We start from the raw sequence: 10,958 nt of genomic DNA, 5'->3' as shown, positions 1-10,958 counted from the left end.
AAAAAAAAAAAAAAAAAAAAGAAAGAAAGAAAAAGAAAACTGTAGGCCAATATCACTGATGAACATAGATGCAAAAATCCTTAACAAAATCCTAGCAAACAGAATCCAACAACGTATTAAAAAGATCATACATCATGACCAAGTGGACCTTATCCTAGGGATTCAAGTACTCTTCAGTATCATAAATCAATCCATGCAATACACCACATTAAGAAATTGAAAAATAAAAACCATATGATTATCTCAATAGATGTAGAGAAAGCCTTTGACAAAATTCAACATCCGTTTATGATAAAAAAAAAAAAAACCTCCAGAAAGCAGGAATATGAGGAACATACCTCAACATAATAAAAGCTATATATAACAAACCCTCAGCAAACATTATCCTCAATGGTGAAAAAATGATTTTTCGTATGGTCTTTTTTGTTTCTTTTGCATTTATTTATGCCCTAATTTTTAAGATTTATTTCCTTCTACTAACCCTGGGGTTCTTCATTTCTTCCTTCTCTAGTTGCTTTAGGTGTAGGCCATATGACCCAGCAATCCCACTCCTGGGCATACACACTGAGGAAACCAGATCTGAAAGAGAAACGTGCACCCAAATGTTCATCGCAGCACTGTTTATAATTGCCAGGACATAGAAGCAACCTAGATGCCCATCAGCAGATGAATGGATAAGGAAACTATGGTACACATACACAATGGACTATTACTCAGCCATTAAAAAGAATTAGTTTGAAACAGTTCTAATGTGATGGATGAAAATGGAGCCCATTATACAGAGTGGAGTAAGCCAGAAAGATAAACACCAATACAGAATACTAACACATATATATGGAATTTTAAAAGATGGTAATGTTAACCCTATATGCAAAACAGAAAAAGAGACACAGATGTATAAAACAGACTTTTAGACTCTGTGGGAGAAGGCGAGGGTGGGATGTTCTGAGAGAATAACATTGAAACAAGTATACTATCAAGGGTGAAACAGATCACCAGCCCAGGTTGGATGCATGAGACAAGTGCTCGGGGCTGGTGCACTGGGAAGACCCAGAGGGATGGGATGGGGAGGAAGGCGGGAGGGGGGATCGGGATGGGGAACACATGTAAATCCATGGCCAATTCATGTCAATGTATGGCAAAACCCACTACAATATTGTAAAGTAATTAGCCTCCAACTAATAAAAATAAATGAAAAAATAATAATAATAAATAAATAACAGAAAGATTGAAAGCATTTCCCCTAAAGTCAGGAACAAGATAAGGGTGCCCACTCTCACCACTACTATTCACTATAGTTTTGGAAGTTTTGGCCACAGCAATCAGACCAGAAAAATAAATAAAAGGAATCCAGATTGGAAAAGAAGAAGTAAAACTGTCACTGTTTGCAGATGACATGATCCTCTACATAGAAAACCCTAAAAACTCTACCAGAAAATTACTAGAGCTAATCAATGAATATAGTAAAGTTGCAGGATATAAAATTAACACACAGAAATCCCTTGCATTCCTATACATTAACAATGAGAAAATAGAAAGAGAAATTAAGGAAACAATTCCATTCACCATTGCAACGAAAATAACATATTTAGGAATATATCTACCTAAAGAAACAAAAGACCTATATATAGAAAAGTATAAAACACTGGTGAAAGAAATCAAAGAGGACACAAATAGATGGAGAAATATACCGTGTTCATGGATTGGAAGAATCAATATTTTGAAAATGAGTATACTATCAAAGCAATCTACAGATTAAATGCAATCCCTATCAAGCTACCAACGGTATTTTTCACAGAACTAGACCAAAGAATTTCACAATTTTTATGTAAATACAAAAAAACCTCTAATAGCCAAAGCAATCTTGAGAAAGAAGAATGGAACTGGAGGAATCAACCTGCCAGACTTCAGACTCTACTACAAAGCCACAGTCATCAAGACAGTGTGTTACTGGCACAAAGACAGAAATATAGATCCATGGAACAAAATGGAAAGCCCAGAGATAAATTCACACACCTATGGACACCTTATCTTTGACAAAGGAGGCAAGAATATACAATGGAGAAAAGACAATCTCTTTAAAAAGTGGTGCTGGGAAAACTGGTCAACCACTTGTAATAGAATTGAACTAGAACACTTTCTAACACCATACACAGAAATAAACTCAAAACTTATTAAAGATCTAAATGTAAGACCAGAAACTGTAAAACTCCTAGAGGAAAACATAGGCAAAACTTTATCCGACATAAACCACAGCAAGATCCTCTATGACCCACTTCCAAGAATATTGGAAATAAAAGCAAAAATAAACATATGGGACATAATTAAATGTATCCCTTTTAAATCTCCATCTTCACTAATTTTCCCCCACCAGAAACTGAGCCAAGCTAGGCGTAGCTTAGGTTAACCCAGGGAATAAAGGAGTTAGTACCCAAATTGCCCAAGTTTAAAAAAAGCATCAACAAACTTCAAAGAAATAGTTTTTTGCCCTTCCTTATTTTCTGTTCCCATTCTGCTATTTTTTAGTTAGAAGCTGTGAGTGCCAGAGTTATGTGCAGGCTGTGACTAGTGTAGTGAAACATGTCAACAGAGTGAAACAGGTATGGAATAAGAAGCTTGAAACTTGGGGTTTTATAGGTTTTCCTTCCAGAGATGGACTGAAAGTAGCTCTGGCTTACCCCTGTTCAAAAGCTGACAGTAACAACAAAGAAAGCTATAAGCAAGGTGAGAAGGCAGCCTTCAGAACGGGACAAAATAATAGCAAATGAAGCAACAGATAAAGAATAAATTCCCAAAATATACAAGCAGCTCATGCAGCTCAATGCCAGAAAAACAAACAACCCAATCAGAAAATGGGCCAAAGAACTAAACAGACACTTCTCCAAAAAAAGACATACAGATGGCTAACAAACATATGAAAAGATGCTCGACATCGCTCATTATCAGAGAAATGGAAATCAAAACCACAATGAGGTACCATCTCATGTGATCAGAATGGCTACCATCAAAAAATCTACAAATAATAAATGCTGGAGAGCATGTGGAGGAAAGGGAACACCCCTACACTGTTGGTGGTAATGCAAACTAGTACAGAGACTATGGAGAAAAGTGTGGAGATTCCTTAAATAGAAATAGAACTGCCATATGACCCAGAAATCTTATTTCTGGACATACACACCGAGGAAACCAGAATTGTAAGAGACATGTTTACCCCAATGTTCATTGCCGAACTGTTCACAATACCTGGGACATAGAAGAAACTTAGATGTTCATTGACAGATGAATGGATAAGGAAGTTGCAGCACATATACTCAATGGAATATTATTCAACTATAAAAAAGAACACATTTGAGTCAGTTCTAATGAGGTGGATGAAACTGGAGTCTGTTATACAGAGGCACAAAGAGACACACCAATACAGTATATTAACGCATATATATGGAATATAGAAAGACGGTAATGATGACTCTATATGCAAGACAGCAGAAGAGACACTGAAGTAAATAACAGACTTTTGGACTTTGTGGGAGAAGATGAGGGTGAGACAAGATGAGAGAGTAGCATTGAAACATGTATATCACCATATGTAAAATAGATGACCAGTGCAAGTTTGATGCATGAAGCAGGGCACCCAAAATCTAGTGCTGTAGGACAACTCAGAGGGATAGAATGAGGAGGGAAGTGGGAGGGGGTTTCAAGATGGTGAGGCACATGTATATCCATGGCTGATTCATGTCGGTGTATGGCAAAAACCACTACAATATTGTAAAGTAATTAGCCTCCAATTAAAATAAATAAATTTTAAAAATAAAACATTAAAGGAAGATTTTCAAACTAGTTAAGTCAACTCTCATGCAACCAAAAAATATTAGTCAGACAGTTGAAATTTCTGAAATAAATACTTTCATACTGTAATTTATTTATATGATATAAATGAGGAGAAATCTCTATATCTTTGAGTTTCTGCTATCTGGGAAACTGGGGGGAAAAAGCTTACAGTAAGTGTTCGAGATTAGAGGCTGAGTAGCAGTGGGCATAGTGAGAGAAGACTAGTTTAGTAACCATGACTGGACTCAGCAACGCCTTGCATAAAATCTGAAATTGCTAGTGGTGCCTTATAGCCAATATACAAGAATCTCAACTGTGTTGGAAATTTTTTGTTTGTTTGTTTGTTTTTTGTATTGTGAATTTCTTCCTTAAGAGCTATGTTTCTGAAATGTGAATGGACATTATACCCCAGAGTGCTTGTTAAAATGCAGATTCCCAGCTCCTCCAGATCTACTGATTCTGAATCTTTTGAAATGGGTCCTGGATATTTGCATTTTAAAAAGTTCTTTAAGTAATTCAAACGTGTACTCAATTTGGAGACTTGCTGATTGAAATATTAAAAGTAAAAGCAGCTCTTGAAAAATAAGACATAAATACAGCATATATTGAGTTTAGAGGAAAACCTTATATGAGACAGTCCATAGAAGACATTTCCATTCATGGCTTAGAACTACCTTGATGGTACTTGCTGCTGTTGGTTTAACTTGAAGGATGTGATGCGCATTTAAACGTTAATATATTGTGGGGGACATATTCAAAATTAATTTATATAAAGATTTTAGCTTCTTAAGATTGATATGTGCACTTAAGTTTTTATAAGCTGAAATATTAAAATTAGAAATTAGTACGTCAAATATCAATAAACAGCAATGTTAGTCAGCTGGATAAAGGGCTACAGAAATGCTGGGATGTACTGGAAAACCCAGTCTAATATGGTGTCTGACCACTTTTCAGAGTGCTCGCTCCTATTGGAGATAGTCAGGAAGCAGACAGGAAGCACTATTATGACACTTCCCAAAAGAAGGAAAGAGGTATGCAATGTCAAGCCCTCATGGGGATGGTTTTCTGAAGTAGTGGTAGTAGAGTGTAGACATTTTAGAGATAGGGAGAATATTGTAATGTGGAAACCAGCTCATGTGGCATTGAAAATTAGAAATTATGTAGTAAGTTCCTTACTCTCGTTCTCAACTTCTCCAGAAGTTATTTTGTCCATGTGGCCATAAGACCAAAAATAAACCTGTCTATTAAACCAAAATTACAAAGGAATACCATCTTGTACACATTCAACTGGAAAAATTTTAAAGTCAGATAATACTGTTAGATAATTTTTTTTAATGTTCACACAAACAACTGTGAAAATGAATGTACTAGTTATGTGCAATGTGAATAAACCACAGTGACAAACATGTTGAGTTAGAAAAGCATATTCATTAAATAAACTTTCTATAATTTTTAAGAAGTATGATCGTATATTGTTTGTGAGGACTTCTAGAATGATAAAGTAGAGTTTGGTGGACATTTTCAGCAAAACAACAATTTACTGGTGAAAATGATTTTTTAAATTGATAAATAGAAGTCTCTGAAAATAGTTCTAAGAATGTACGGCAAAGTAGAGAAACTTTTATTCACAGAAATCTACAAGATTTTGATAAGAATGAGAGTCTGGTATTTGAACCATGACTGTCTCTTACCCCCTAGTTTAATTCTCTAGCTCCATTTTACAGAGGCCTTAACCTACATACTCTATGCTAGTCATGTACTACCAAGAGGGTGGGAGTTTCTTCTCTTTCTAGTTCCCAGACTGAGGCTATAGTTTTACCATGGCAGGGAGAGTTTATCAGTGGCATTTCTCAGACCTCTGACCTAAGTCACTGAAGCACTGTTTCAAACAGGTATGACAGGATTCAGTGTCTCTTTCCCCACACATTCTTCACTCAGGAGATCTATCCCAGGTAGAGACTACTGGGGCCCTGATCATCCTTCTTTCCCCACTTTGCCCATATAATGAAGGTGTCATAAAGAGAGAGACAGGGTGAGAAAATCAGGGGTTACCATCTCTTCTCATATAAATGGCTATTTAAAGACCAGAGATTTCACTCTAGGAAATATGGGTGTCCACCCCCAGCCATAGAACAGCAGCATAGAATTTTTGCCCAGGGATAAAGGCAAGTCATAAAAACAAGGGGTTTACCAGCTCTGTCTGAGACTTTATTTAAAGCAGAGAGGAGAGAACTCCAATCCTATGAATATATTCAAAAACAATGGCGATCTTGGTGAAAAGCAATTAAGTGGAGGCTGGTAGCTTCCTGATTAAAAGAAAAAAGAGCAGGGTAGTCAGAAGTTTAATATTGAAAATCAGAGAAAGAGACAAATAAGGAAAATTCTGATGGAAGCACAATTAACTCTGGCTATTGAATGGTTGTATGTATCCTCTAAGCTGTACCCACACAGGAGCAATCAGAAAGGGACAGGATGCCCACTTGAAAGCATTCCCCAGCCACACACAGACCCATTAAGACAGTGAAAAAGCTTTATAGGGGTTAAATACAGCCTATAATTAAACACTGAATGAATGAACAATAAGATTCTCTGACACAAGAGTTACTCCTAGAAAGTCAGGTCTAAAAATACTATTACACTCATCCCTGACAGTCTGGAAGTTTGTGTACAACCCAAGGCTGTACCTGTGTCCCCTCTGGGACAATAAGGGAGCAAACTTCCAAACTACAGTTCCATGGCTGAATTTGGAACAAAAAAGTAAATTCTCTGAACTGTGATAGAATCCTCCAGGCAACATACACACATATAAAATAGTAAAGGATAGAAATCTAACTGACAAGATAGCTTAGGCTGCATTGGTAACTTTGACCAATAAGTACTTTAGGCTGGTATAGAGACAAAACCTATGTAACCAGCTAAAAAATTTAAAAGAGGGGAAATTCTGAGCAGAGATATCAGAGGCAATATGCTCCAGGAGAAACGGTATATGCAAGATTAATTCAAATTAGTCAATAAACAAATAAACAAAACCAACAATTTGGCTGGGTTATGGGGGTGTGGTATCAGTATACAGAATTGGTTACATATACTATCTAAAACACTCAAGTATAAACAACAAAAATGACATAGAAAAGAATAAGATGAGTGTCTCATAAACAAAGGAAAAAGTAGGCAACAGAAAATATTTTATGGCAAACAATACAAAGACTTCAAAGTAGCTCTAATAAATATATTTAATGAGCTATAGAAAGCCATGTGTAAAGAATTGAAGTAAGATATAATGATAACATCTCAAAAATATAGTAGAAGGGAAGAAATTAAAATTTTCAAATAAAAATTCTGTGGTAGAAAAGTATAAACCAAAATGAAAAACTAATAAATGACTTCAGCAAAATTACAGGTTACAAGATCAACATTAAAAATAAATTGTAATTCTACAGACTTGCAATAAGCCATTCAAAATAAAATGATGTGAACAATTCTATCAAAAACACCAAAGCTAATGTTTTGTCCATTTTTTAATGTTCTCAAAGAGCCAGCTTTTAGTTTTATTGATCTTTGCTATTGTCTTCTTAATTTGTTTTCATTTACTTATGCTCTGATTTTTATTATTTCTTTCCTTCTACAAACTTTGGAGTTTTTGGTCTTCTTTTTCTAGTTGCTTTAGGTATAAGGTTAGGATATTCAATGTTTTTCTTGATTCTTGAGGTAGGCTTGCATTGCTATCAAATTCCTCTTAAGACTGCTTTTAGTGCATCCTATAAGTTCTGAGAGAAGACTCTTGAGGGTCCCTTGGACTGCAAGGAGATCCAGCCAGTCCATGCTAAAGGAGATCAGTCCTGGGTGTTCATTGGAAGAACTAATGTTGAAGCTGAAACTCCAATACTTTGGCCACCTGATGCAAAGAGTTGACTCATTTGAAAAGACCCTGATGCTGGAAAAGATTGAGGGCAGGAGGAGGAGGTGTCAGAGGATAAGATGGTTGGATGGCATCACCGACTCAATGAAAATGGGTTTGGATGGACTCCAGGAGTTGGTGATAGACAGGGAGGCCTGGCGTGCTGCGGTTCATGGGGTCGCAAAGAGTCAGACATGACTGAGCGACTGAACTGAACTGATAAGTTCTGAGTTGTCATGTTCTCATGGTCATTTGTTTTGCAGTATACTTTGATTTTCTTTATTATTTCTTCAGTGATCTGTTGGTTGTTCAGAAGCATACTGTTTAGCCTCCACGTGTTTGTGTTTTTTGCTGCTTTTCCCCTGTAATTTATGTCTAATATTATAGCACTGTAGTTAGAAAAGATGCTTGAAATGATTTCAATTTTTTAAAATTTAAACTTACCAAGTCTGGATTTGTGGCCCAAGATGTTTTCTATCCTGGAGAAATTTCCATGCGTGCTTGAGGAAAAAAAAAAAAAGTTAAATCTACTGTTTTTTATTAAATGCCTTGTAGATATCAATTAGGTCCAACTGGTCCAATCGTTCATTTAAAGGCTTGCGTTTCATTACTAATTTTCTGTCTGGATGCTCTATCCCTTGGTGTGAGTGGGGTATTAAAGTCCCCCACTCTTACTGTGTAACTGTCAAATCTCTCTTTAATAGTTGTCAGGATTTGCCTTATGCATTGAGGTGCCCCTATGTTGGGTACGTATGTATTTATAATTATATAGTCTTCATGGATTGAATTCTTTTTTTTTTTTTAATTTTTTTATTAGTTGGAGGCTAATTACTTCACAACATTTCAGTGGGTTTTGTCATATATTGATATGAATCAGCCATAGATTTACACTTATTCCCCATCCTGATCCCCCCTCCCATCTCCCTCTCCACCCGATTCCTCTGGGTCTTCCCAGTGCACCAGGCCGGAGCACTTGTCTCATGCATCCCACCTGGGCTTGTGATCTGTTTCACCATAGATAGTATACATGCTGTTCTTTTGAAACATCCCACCCTCACCTTCTCCCACAGAGATCAAAAGTCTGTTCTGTATTTCTGTGTCTCTTTTTCTGTTTTGCATATAGGGTTATCATTACCATCTTTCTAAATTCCATATATATGTGTTAGTATGCTGTAATGTTCTTTATCTTTCTGGCTTACTTCACTCTGTATAAGGGGCTCCAGTTTCATCCATCTCATTAGGACTAGTTCAAATGAATTCTTTTTGATGGCTGAGTAAAATTCCATGGTGTATATGTACCACAGCTTCCTTATCCATTCATCTGCTGATGGGCATCTAGGTTGCTTCCATGTCCTGGCTATTATAAACAGTGCTGCGATGAACATTGGGGTGCACGTGTCTCTTTCAGATCTGGTTTCCTCAGTGTGTATGCCCAGAAGTGGGATTGCTGGGTCATATGGCAGTTCTATTTCCAGTTTTTTTTAAGGAATCTCCACACTGTTTTCCATAGTGGCTGTACTAGTTTGCATTCCCACCAACAGTGTAAGAGGGTTCCCTTTTCTCCACACCCTCTCCAGCATTTATTGCTTGTAGACTTTTGGATAGCAGCCATCCTGACTGGTGTGTAATGGTACCTCATGTGGTTTTGATTTGCATTTCTCTGATAATGAGTGATGTTGAGCATCTTTTCATGTGTTTGTTAGCCATCTGTATGTCTTCTTTGGAGAAATGTCTGTTTAGTTCTTTGGCCATTTTTTGATTGGGTAATTTTTTTTCTGGAATTTGAGCTGCAGGAGTTGCCTTTGTATATTTTTGAGATTACATCTTTGTCTGTTTCTTTCATTGCTACTTATTTTCTCCCAATCTGACGGCTGTCTTTTCACTTACTTTAGTTTTCTTCTTTTGTAAGTGCAAAAGCTTTTAAGTTTCGTTTAGATCCCATTTGTTAGTTTTGCTTTTATTTTCCAATATTCTGGGAGGATGGGTCATACGAGGATCTTGCTGTGATTTATGTCGGAGAGGTTTTGGCCTATGTTCTCCTCATAGTTTTAATAGTTTCTTGGTCTTACATTTAGATCTTTAATCCGTTTTGAGTTTATTTTTGTGTATGGTGTTAGAAAGTGTTCTAGTTTCATTCTTTTGCAAGTGGTTGACCAGTTTTCCCAGCACCACTTGTTAAAGAGGTTGTCTTTTTTCCATTGTATATCCTTGCCTCCTTTGTCAAAGATAAGGTGTCCATAGGTTCGTGGATTTATCTCTGGGCTTTCTATTCTGTTCCATTGATCTATATTTCTGTCTTTGTGCCAGTACCACACTGTCTTGATGACTGTGGCTTTGTAGTAGTGTCTAAAGTCAGGCAGGTTGATTCCTCCAGTTCCATTCTTCTTTCTCAAGATTACTTTGGCTATTCGAGGTTTTTTGTATTTCCATACAAATTGTGAAATTCTTTGGTCTAGTTCTGTGAAAAATACGGTTGGTAGCTTGATAGGGATTGCATTGAATCTATAGATTGCTTTCTGGGTAGAATAGCCATTTTGACAATATTGATTCTTCCAATCCATGAACACGGTATGTTTCTCCATCTGTTTGTGTCCTCTTTGATTTCTTTCATCAGTGTTTTATAGTTTTCTATGTATAGGTCTTTTGTTTTTTAGGTAGATATACTCCTAAGTATTTTATTCTTTTTGTTGCAATGGTGAATGGTATTGTTTCCTTAATTTCTCTTTCTGTTTTCTCATTGTTAGTGTATAGGAATGCAAGGGATTTCTGTGTGTTAATTTTATATCTTGCAACTTTACTATATTCATTGATTAGCTCTAGTAATTTTCTGGTACCGAGTATTTAGGGTTTTTCCTATATAGAGGATCATGTCATCTGCAAACAGTGAAGAGTTTTTCATTCTTCTTTTCCTATCTGGATTCCTTTTACTTCTTTTTCTGCTCTGATTGCTGTGGCCAAAACTTCCAACACTATGTTGAATAGTAGTGGTGAGAGTGGGCACCCTTGTCTTGTTCCTGATTTCAGGGGAAATGCTTTCAATTTTTCACCATTGAGGGTGATGCTTGCTGTGGGTTTGTCATATATAGCTTTTATTATGTTGAGGTATGTTCCTTCTATTCCTGCTTTTTTGGAGAGTTTTAATCATAAATGAGTGTTGAATTTTGTCAAAGGCTTTCTCTGCATCTATTGAGATAATCATATGGTTTTTATCTTTCAATTTGTTAATGTGGTG

The sequence above is a fragment of the Cervus canadensis genome, chromosome X (assembly GCF_019320065.1).
Source record: "Cervus canadensis isolate Bull #8, Minnesota chromosome X, ASM1932006v1, whole genome shotgun sequence".
Taxonomy (NCBI): Eukaryota; Metazoa; Chordata; class Mammalia; order Artiodactyla; family Cervidae; genus Cervus; species Cervus canadensis.
This window is presented reverse-complemented; position numbering follows the sequence as displayed.